This window comes from Salvia splendens, chromosome 3 (assembly GCF_004379255.2).
Source record: "Salvia splendens isolate huo1 chromosome 3, SspV2, whole genome shotgun sequence".
Taxonomy (NCBI): Eukaryota; Viridiplantae; Streptophyta; class Magnoliopsida; order Lamiales; family Lamiaceae; genus Salvia; species Salvia splendens.
This window is the reverse complement of record NC_056034.1, coordinates 41,753,935-41,765,604: the sequence shown is the minus strand read 5'-3', so window position 1 is coordinate 41,765,604 and position 11,670 is coordinate 41,753,935.

Below are 11,670 nucleotides of genomic sequence, written 5' to 3'. Positions count from 1 at the left end.
TGTGCGGGCCTCTTACTATTTTTTTCAACGGAACACCAATTTAAAGGGTGACACTTAAAACTGATTAATAGTGAATACCGAACAGACACTATGTATACAATTGTTGTGACATAATAGAACAATTGTGTAATCGAGATAAACAGAAACGTAAAAAACACAAAATTTACGTGGTTCACCAACGTTGCGTTGGCTACGTCCACGGCCGGAAATGGAAAACAAATGTTATTCAGATTGTTTTCAGGTTATAAAGTTATACGCCATACTTCTATATGAACTAGTGTTAACCCACGTGCGATGCACGACGGAATATTTTTTCTGTTATATAGTTTTAAATTGTTAATTGATTAATCAAAATTAGAATCAATATAACTATATAAGATTTAAAATAGTAAAATGTACTACTGTAGTAATAACAATTCAATAAACCTATACTCCTCTATTCATTTCACACCTAAAGACATAAAATTAAACATATCTAAAATGGAATAAAGACAAAACACAATTATTTAGGGAGAGAAGAGAGTATATCACACTTTTTAAAAATATGTTTAAAACAATCCTTCATATCTCTTTACTAAAAATAATGAATCACACTTTTAACAAAATAACTATATTCGAGAATCAGGAACTGCGTGTTTCGAGTTAAGGATGATACTACAATTTTTCCCTTCCAAGAATTGTTAGAAATATTAGAATAAAATTCTTGAACCATAACACGCGGTACTCTAACTATTGCAATCAAAGGAAAAAACAACGATAAATGAAATGGAGATTACAATGAAAATTGTAAAATAAACCGAACTATAAGTCTTGTAGAGAAAAATTCTCTTTCCGCAAGACAAATTACATCATGGTTAATGCTCATGGATTGACGTATTATCCCTAGAGATGAAACAACTTCCTCCCGACGTATATAACTTCTCAAACTCACTAGACACCGATTAACTTGATGGGACTCCAAAAATCACGCAATACAATATTACTAAAATGTACAATAAAATGTTGACAGCTTGAGAATGAATGAAGAGTACTTTTGTTGGTTTGTAATTCATCTTCAACTCTATTCCTTTGTCTTTTATAGGCATAAAATTGGGACATGAGAGATCATGGAATTAAAAATCATAAAGTACAAAATTAAGACAATAGAGGTTACAAATTTGTTTAATGCTCATTATCCTATTTAAGATTTGCAATCACCGATTATTGATTGTAATCTAAATAAATATTCATGATAGTTATTTATAAATATTTAAATTTATTCCCAAATCTCTTAAATATTCAAAATAAGGCTAAAATTCATCTTTTAAATATCGATAGATATTATTAAAAATGTGTTGTACCGTCGTTTTCATAAGTCTCTATTTATATTTGATCACTTGATGGATAAGTTTTTTATTATAAACATGGATATACATCTAAACATTTCGATTCCAAAAGTTAATTTTTATAGCTAATGCAAGCAATTGATCTCATCATAAATTTATAACGGTTAATCATTCATATTATAATAATTTCACTTATTCTAATTAATGGATAATGGTTTCAATAATTATTGAGAAAAATCGGTTACATCATTATGAATTGTATAATTGTACCACATACTAATTCCATAACTTACACATATTTTAAAATAAAGACAAAATTTATAAATATTTCAAAGTAAGACCGAAACTCGCTTTATATATATATAGGGGTGTGTTAAGGTCCTTCACAGCTTTTCAGTCCAAGCTTCAATCAGATCACAGCCATTGGATCTTTGAATTGGATGGTTGTGATGATCTGCATTATTTGATGAAAAATTTGCATTATTGGTCGGTGTACATTATTAGAATGAAAATATGCATTATTACACTATAATTGTGCATTATTAGTCGGTGTGCATTATTCAACTGAAAATCTGCATTATTAAATGACATGTGACATCAATCTAACCGTCGGATGACAAAATCGTGGGACTGAGATTAAAAAGAACAATAGAACAAAAGATACAAAAAGGAAATGAATACATCCCTATATATATGTATATATAGGCACACAGACGACGGGCTAGGCCCAATACAAAATTAAGACCTAAATTGTTAACTACAATTTATTTAAAATTATAAGATTTTTGAAATCTAATGGTCTCATGTGAAGGTTTAATTTTTATTTTTTAATATTAAAAAGATAATAACAACGATCAAATTCATGATTACGGAACACACTATCAATAGTGTGAATTAAATATATCAACACGAAGACATGACAATTTCAACACAATTCCATATTGACATTGTACAAGCATTACATTGATAAAAAACTGTTTTACGAAATATATGAACATTTACAAAAAAATTATCAAATTTTGACAGAAACATATGCATGTTGGATCTCGTTGGAATTCCTATAAAATTATCTTTAATTTGATATATTTTGAGTGAAAAAATAATTTAAATCGAAATAGTTATATGCATTTAAAATTTTGAGATATTTTTTAAAGTTGGTTATAATTAATTTGTAGTTAACTGACATTATACACTGTATTGATACTCGGGCCTATGGGTGCTTAAACGGTTCTCCGGTTCTAGGTTAACCGGACCCGGATCGGAACCGGAATCGGACCGGTTCCGGTTCCAGTTCCAACTTTTTAAATAAAACCGGTTGCGGTTAGGGACCGGAACCGACCGATTCCTAACCGGGAACAGGATTATAATTCAATTTTATTTTTTATAATATAATATACTAACAAATTTAATTTAATTTAATTTAATTATTCTTGAATAAAATTAAAATAATTTAAAACACTGAGTGATTTTTTAAGTTATATGTTTTTCTAAAGTATTTAAACTTTTAATCTACAATTATTTCTCCAATCCATTTTTTATGAACTAATTACAATGAGTAGGACATCATAAGTTTGTTTTTAATTTCCAAATGAACTTATACAAATACAATATCATTTGATAGAAATTTAACTTTATAACACATTTATGTAACAATTCATTTAACATACAATTTTAACATGTTTGTGAATAATTTATTAACTATTCCGTTATAAACCAAAATGTCACAACAAGATCAATTAGTATTGGAAATTCCATTGAATATTTGTTTAGCCAATAAAAGGGAAAATGAAATTCAATTTTAAAACTCATTTTTTAAAAAAAATTGCTAAAGTTTAGAACTCCTATTTTTTATAAAAAAATTTCTAACATAAACTAGTCCGACTTGCTACATTTGGCATCACTCTTATCCATATATGAATTTTTAGGTATTATTTTAAAACTAGTCCTTTTTATGTATTTATTTGAATTTTTAGGTATTATTTGTTATATTTCTTGATGTTGTATTATTATTTTTTTAGTTTTGAACTATTTTAAATTATAAATAAACTCGGATTAAAATTACGCATCGGTTCCGGTTCGAAACCGGAATCGACCGGTTCCGATTCCGGTTCTAGGATTTATGAAAATTTAAAACCACTTAACCGGTCAACCGGCCGGTTATAACCGGAACCGGCCGAATAAGCAGGCCTACTCGGGCCGAAAGATCTCGGAAGGAGTATTTTATAGGGGAGACAAGTTTTATAGGGGAGACAAAGAAGCGAGATTTGTTTTCAAATCTAAATTCTTATAAAGGAAATTTAGTAGTGTAACTCAATACTCCCTCCATCCCCAATTAAGAGCGTCCACTATAACACGCCCGCGGCTATAGCCGCGTTTGGGGCGGAAGCGAGGCGCCTTATAGTGGCGGAGTTGTCCGCCCGGAGGTGGACGCGGCGAGGGGGGAGGGAGGCGGCGGACGCGGGATAGCCGCGTGCGGGGCGAGGACGCGGCGATGGAGCTATAGCCGCGCCTATAGGCGCGGCGCCTATAGTGTAACGAGGAAGAAGCCGCGGCTATTCGGCGCGATTTTTTTTTTTTACATTTCAATTCACCTATAAATACACCCCACTCCATTCATTATTTTCACACCATTCAAACACAACATCTATACAAATTTCTCTCACTACAATTTGGGGTCGGAAATGAACAATTTGTGGAGAGACAACTGGAATGCTCTGATTCAACAGGTGCAACAGGATGTAGCGGCCCGTTTGGCGGAGGAGGCGGAGGATGCGGAGGATCCGATCCCTCGCACCATTACTCATCGGCGGACAATCCCACGAGACCACGTCGGTGCTCACCAACGTTTAATGTATGATTACTTCATGGATAACCCCCGTTATCCACCCGAGATATTCCGCCGGAGATTCAGGATGTCGCAGCGGCTGTTCAACTATATAGCGACGAATTTGGCGGAGCGTTACCGGTGCTTCACCCTCCGGCGTGATGCGTCTGGCCGGATCGGGCTGTCCACACAACAGAAGTGCACCGCTGCAATCCGACAGCTTGCCTACGCTGGACCAGCGGACATGTTCGATGAATACCTACAGATGGGTGAGACGACTAGCCTCAGGTGCTTAGGCAGTTCTGTAAGGGGATCCGAGAAATTTTCGGTGGGGAGTTTCTACGGAAGCCCAACCCGGATGAGTGTCAGCGCCTACTTGATATGCACGGGTCGGTGCACGACTTTCCCGGAATGTTAGGAAGCATCGATTGCATGCATTGGGAGTGGAGGAACTGCCCCGTGGCATGGAAAGGCGAGTTCACTACTGGATTCAAAAGCAAACATCCAACGATGATACTGGAAGCCGTGGCAGACTACCGTCTGAAGATCTGGCATGCGTATTTCGGCATGGCAGGTTCGAACAACGACATCAATGTTCTTCAGTCGTCGCCTCTCTTCTACGAGGAGTGCCGGGGGGAGGGGCCAGAAATCAGCTTCGTAGCCAACGGTACGCAGTATAGTAGGGGCTACTATTTGGCAGATGGAATATATCCGCGGTGGCCCGTATTCGTGAAGACTGTCCGCCAACCGGTAGGACCGAAGAAACAATATTTTGCGCGCAAACAAGAGAGTGCTAGGAAGGACGTTGAGCGGGCTTTTGGTGTCCTCCAATCGCGGTGGGCTATTATACGGTGTCCGGCACGAGTTTGGCACGAAGATGATGTCGTGAATATTATGTTAGCCTGTATCATATTGCATAATATGATAATAGAAGATGAAGGATTTGCGGCAGAGCGATGGGCGCCGGAAGAGGGTGCAAGTACAAATCACGGTGTCGCCTCCGCGCCGATCCAGATGGGCGTACCACGGAGTAATGAATATTTGATCCAACGCTTCGCTGATATGCGCAGGACCACATCACATAACACACTGCAGGCCGATTTGATTGAAGAAGTGTGGGCACGTAGGGGAGGTAGTGGCGTTGTGTAAACTTGGTAGTGATTTGTACTAGATTAAATGTAGTGTGTGATTTTAATTTTAATTTAGTGTGTAATTCTAATTTAATTTGTATTGTATTTGTATTTTTATTTTTATTTTTATTTTTATTTTTAATTCGTATAGTCGGCCTTTCTTAATCCACTAATTAGAGCCCGATAAATTTGTTAATAATTACTTGATATATTATAAAATGAAAGTTGATTATAAAATTTTGGGGCTATTGGAGTTGTCCACTATAGTGGCGGAAATAGAATTTTGGGGCTATGGACAAAAAATTGGGGCTATGGACAAAAAACTGGGGCGGGGCTATTGGGCGTGTCCACCTTATAGTGGACACCCTAAGAGTCACTCTTTGACCGGGCACAGGTTTTAAGAAATATAAATAAAAGCTGGTTGAAAAAATTAGTGGAATGTGGGATCCACTTTTTTATATTGGTTTTATAATAAAATGTGAGTAGAGTGAGTTAGTGGAATGTGGGACTACTTACTATTTATGGTAAAAATGAAGTGTAACTCTTAATTAGGGACGGACCGAAATAGAAAAGTATGACTCTTAATCGGGGACGGAGGGGTTATAATATTCTTCCATGTGATAGATTATTGTAAATTAAATGGAAAAATATCAAATGCAAACTCGTCTTTAATTAAAGGGTTTAGGGAGATTGATTGGTCAAATAATCGACTATGAGAAAGGAAAGTAAAAAAAATAGAAAATATATTCATGGACAGGGGATCGATTGGTCAGATTTATTCACAAATCTTTTAATGAATATCTATTAAATAATTTATTTAGTAAAATAGAAAAGGGGATTAAAAGTATAGTCATATGGCTATATTGATCTTATTTGTGTATGAAAGAAATTTTTAGGGATTTTTTGTGATAAATTTACAGCATAAATGAATTGGTGGTTATTTAGAAGTTAGAAAGTTAGAAGACGTCATTAAATACTCTTTGGGTTATTTAACAATGTTCTAAAACGGACTAAAATAAATTAAAAATAAACAAACGACCAAGTGCTAGAAAAGTTCAATCATATTATATATAAACGATCAAGTGCTATAAAAGTTCAATCATATTTTATATATATATATATATAGACAATATTTATCGATATATGATTTATAAATGTACATAAATATCTTCCATGTCTTGGGGGTATTTTGGGTTTGAAAAAATACTATGAATGTAATTATACCCAATAACAGTAACCTCTCGTGCTATTTTAAAGTCCGGAGATTATTTACGTCCAATCCTACATGATCAAGGACTGTTTAGAGCATCTCCAATAACCGGCGTCAGACCGGCGACGCCGATTTTTCGCCGACGCCGGTCTGACGCCGAACCATTGGGCGTCGGCGAAATCGGCGTCGGCTAAATAGGCGTCACAATCGGCGTGCCCACGCCGACGGCGTCCGATTTTATTTTATTTTTTTTTTAATTTTTCGACTGTTTTTAATGGAGAATGGAAGTGGAAATGTGGAGAAGAAGGAGTTGACCGAGAGGGAGAAGAAGGAGTTGACCGAGAATGGAAGGATTTTTTTAAAGGAGTTGGGGCTGATTTTTGTTTTAAACAATTGGGCCAATCTTAATTATTTGTTTTGGGCCCAGAAGGGTTGGGCTGATACCCTTTTGAATTAATTAAGAGTATTGATTATAATTATTTCAATTCCGTGGATTTAAAAACGAAATGAAAAAATTTTAATAGTATTATTCAATTTTTCCGTATTTGTCTCGTAAATTAAATTCCGTATGTTGCTACGATTGTAAATTAAATTATATAATTGTTATTAGTGATGTGGATAGGTAGTGTGAAGGCTATGTGAGGGCTATTTGATGTCCAGTTGATGTGGCAAGCTGATGTGGCAGGAGAATTGTAGTGCTGATGATGTGGCAGTGTGAATGCTATTTGAGGACTATTTGACGTCCTAAGCTATTGGAGATGCTCTTATGCACTTCACTCTTGTTTTTAATTCCACGTGTCTAAATGGCGAGGACATTCAACTTGCCAACTACATAAAACGGAGGCAGTCACGGCATGATTACAAACCTATTTAAATTATTAGTCTGAGTTATCAATATTCATGTAGAACACAAATATATAAAATTGGAAATACTATGTAGTTAAAAATTTTCTGAGGCATGAAATTTAGGAAATTGTATTTAATGAGTCAATTGAAAATAGAACACAATAAAATAAGCTAACATAAAGTAAATAATTGAAGAGAGAGATGTAGAAGATAAAATCTGTTCATTGTATATGCAATAAATATACTTTATAGATCTTCATTTACTGGGAAATTAATAAAGTTTGCCAATAATAACTTTATTAGGAAATTGTAATTAATTTTCGCACGAATCAATGTTTTTTTTGGCAAACTACATTTAATAAAGTTTGCCAACAATAAGTTTATCAGATTTTTATCATGGTATGTGCCAGACTATTTATATAAATAGACACGCATACATAGTTTTAACATAAAATAGAGCAATATGGTTTCAGTGACTCAATCCTTTTGTATCGTTTTCCTCCTCATCTCCGCCTTAGGTAAACTAGCACTCAAATATTATAAATTGAATATTTTGCTTGTTAAGATAGATGTTTTAAAATCTTCGTGGTTATGAATATTATCGAGCTAGCCACTCGGTTTATGAATTCTATCAATTTATGATGTATGTTGTGTTCTCTCAATATGTTCACTTGAGCTTGAGTTAGATACAAAAGTTTCGTCCTATACCCCTATTCTATTTTTTCTCAATGTATTCAGGTCGGTTCGTCAATTTTAAACAGAATTGGCATTCTTACCCATAGTATAATGATACTCTTGGTTATATAGAAAATGGTAAAGAGCCAATTTTGTTTCATCGAATGAGCGTCTACCCAAAAAATCCCACTATTACGTAATTACCATTTAGTACACATTGTTTCATTTTGGGAATAAAATGTCCTGCAAAACATTTTTGATGATTAGGATATCGTTGAGGCAGCTAAAAAATATATGTTTAATTTGGCTTTATTTTTTTTATGTAATTACTCAATATAAATAAGAGACGTGCATTTTCAGTTACCACAATGATATCCTGACTGTTGATATTTTTTCGGGGACATTTACCCCCCAAAATGAAACAATGAGTGTTAAATGATAATTACCTAAATGGAGAGATATTGTTGGATAAACTCTCCAAACGATGGGAAAAAATCGACAATTTATCCTCTAGAAAATAAAACATGACTTTATAATTTGTAGATTTCAAACTGTTTGGTCATTAATTAAATGTCTCTGTTTGTGTTTTTCTTTCTAGGTGTGAATGAGACGTTTGGGAAGAGATGCCTTGTGAAAACTGATCACTGTGATGACACAATGGATATCTGCCACTTTGAATGCTGCAAAGATAGTTGCAATAAAGATTATGCAAATCTCAATCCGAGAGGACTTTGTGCTTCTCAGTTTTGCTTTTGCGAGTATGATTGTTGAACGAATTGTGTTGTTACAGAAAAATAATTGGATTCCCGATTATTACATTTCCATCTACGGTTTGATTATGAAATAATATGGAAAATAATTCGATTCTCAAATTTTAAACTCTTTTATGTTATGATTGGTATACTGAAAAACATATTTTGAGCATGTTGCACGGATAGAATTGCTTGTATACAATAAATTCTACAATCCACTTTTAACCCAAGGCGAGAAGAAGTAATTTTATCGCATTGGTGTTTGCTTATGCATTTATAAGATGTTTCCCAAACATTTAAATATATAAGAAGCAAACAAGTCTAATTGCTTTGTGACTCGTTTCAGTTGTTGCTTAATCTAGTTTCGATTTCTGTTTTCATCGATTCTGTTGTTTACTGCTCTGTTTACTGTTTTGGATGCTTTTCGCAATTGATTAGTGATCGGAGTTGAGATCGGTGTTGATCGGAGTTGATTTTCTGAATTGAGATTAAATCAGAGTTGGAATGATGTGGGAATGGTAGATCTAGTTTGTTTGGTGTTGATTTTGGTAGATCTAACTTAGACTTCTGTTAATCGTTCAAATCTGGAATACGTGTGTTCGGATCTGCATGGAAAACCATGTTACTGCTTGCTTACTTAGTTCAGTAGTTTAGATCTGATAGTTGTTAGTTTAATTAAAGTGCTCATCGTTTGATCTGAAATATGCTCTGTTTTTCATGTTCTGTTCTGTTAGTTTCGTGCTCGTTGTTGGAGAAGATGAAGTCGATCGGTAGTTGTAGTCGCGTTACTTTAGTTTGTTAGTTGCAGCTTTTATCAGTAGCTAATTAGGGTAATCCGTTCTGCAGTTTACTTTTACCTGCCTTGTGTTCGGTTACTTTAGGAAACTGCTTTACTTGACCCAGGAATTTGGTGAATGCTCTCAAGTTGCTTTTGGATACAAATCATGCATGCATTTATGTTTTACGTACTTCCAATCCTCCAGATCTGGTAGTTAGAATAGTTTAGATTTCATTTCCCATGCCTAGTAGTTAAAACTTGACCCTCATGTTGCGTGGCAGCATCCAAACCCCTCCAAAAGTTCTCTCAATGCATTCCGACCCTTCCATCCCCGTGGATTCGATCCCGACTTCCCCATACTAGCCAATAGTGTAGAGGGTTGAGGTTTTGAGGCGAGGTTGTTGCAACAACGACTGCATTCTGAACGTTCACGATCTCCTAGACCTCGTGCTCTAGCGAATTCTTTGGACCTAAGAATTACACACTAACAAAAGAGAAACACAAACCTTTGTCGCTTCAACCATCACCTGTCACTATTGTCTTACCACCTCCAAAGCCAATCAATACAAAGTTAAAAATCAACCCATCAACATCTCAATATATTTCATTCATAAAGAATTAATTATTCACAATATCAAAATAATGACAAGAACATAAGCTTTAATTAAAAGTGATTGAGTTAATTTTAATTTATCTTTGTTTATGTTGTAGTTGATCGAGATAAAATGCTTCTCTATTGAGGAAATTATGAAAATCTGAATATTTTATGATTCTAAAATTAAGAATAAAAAAATATCTAAAATTTAAAATTAGAGGAAAATTTTGAGTACAATGATTTATTTTCGAAAGTTTGTAGGCCCGAATAGCCCGATGGGTTGGCCTGAAAATTTATGACCCGAAAAATTCATAAACGTAATGTCCCGCACCCAAATAGCCCGGCAACCCGAGTGGGTTTGCCCGATTGGCATCCCTACTTAGTGGTTGTAGGATCGACATTATTAATAGTATTTAAATGTTTAAAACTTCCATATTTAGAGAGTAGTCTAATTTTGGTGCACATCCCACAATGACAAACTTTGTCTATTTTTTGTGAACGAAGGAAGTATAAAAAAAATAATTATGTATTACTCCCTCTGTCCCAAATAGTTTGTCCCATTTCACTTTTTACCATTTTTGGTAGTGGACCACATATTCCACTAACTCAATCATACTCACATTTTAATATAAAATTAATATATAAAAATAGTACTCACATTCCATTAACTTTTTCAACTCACTTTTTATTATATTTCTTAAAACCCGTGCCCGATCAAAATGAGACAAACTATCTAGGACGGAGGGAGTATAAATTAAATATAATTAATTGAAAATAAATAAAAGTCAATATGTCAAAATTGGAACAAAAGTGAAATATGAAGTGTAAAGATATCGTGTGTTAAAGTATGATAGACCAATCAAATGCATCTCAATTAAAAGTTGAAATATTTAGAGCATCCACAATGGGACGCCAGATGGCACGCCCGATGCATGCCATCGCCCGCGGGCGCCATCGTCCTCCCCATTGCGGGTGCCCGTCATCATCCGCGCCCTACGCCCACGCCCGATGCATCCTCCGCGGTTGAAGCGCGGACGATGGCCTATCGTCCGCGCCATCGTCCGCGCCATTGTGGGCTCGGCGGACGATGGGCTATCGTCCGCGCCATCGGGCGTCCCATTGCGGGATCGACAGACGATGGTCGCGGACGATGCCACACGTTTTTAAATTTTTGTATAAATACCCCTACCACACCTTCATTTGTAACGTTTAATTTTCATGATTTCACTCTCGAAACTCACGTTTTTATTATTTCGACGAAATGGATGCAAGTCCCAACAGTCCGATGTTTGGGGAGGCGCGTTGGCCGGGTACAGAACCCGATGAATATCAGCCGTTCGACGCCAACACACAATACGATCCCGAATTCAGTACGGAATCGTATGGTTTGGATGACATGGAGCCGTCTCCAAACCGACCCGTCGCCCCCTCCCACCGCGCCGCCGCCGACGTCGCGGCTTCCGCCCCCGCCAAAAAGAAGCGTAACTGGCAACGCGCGTACAAGTTGCCACCTCCGGGAACTTGTGAAGAGTACG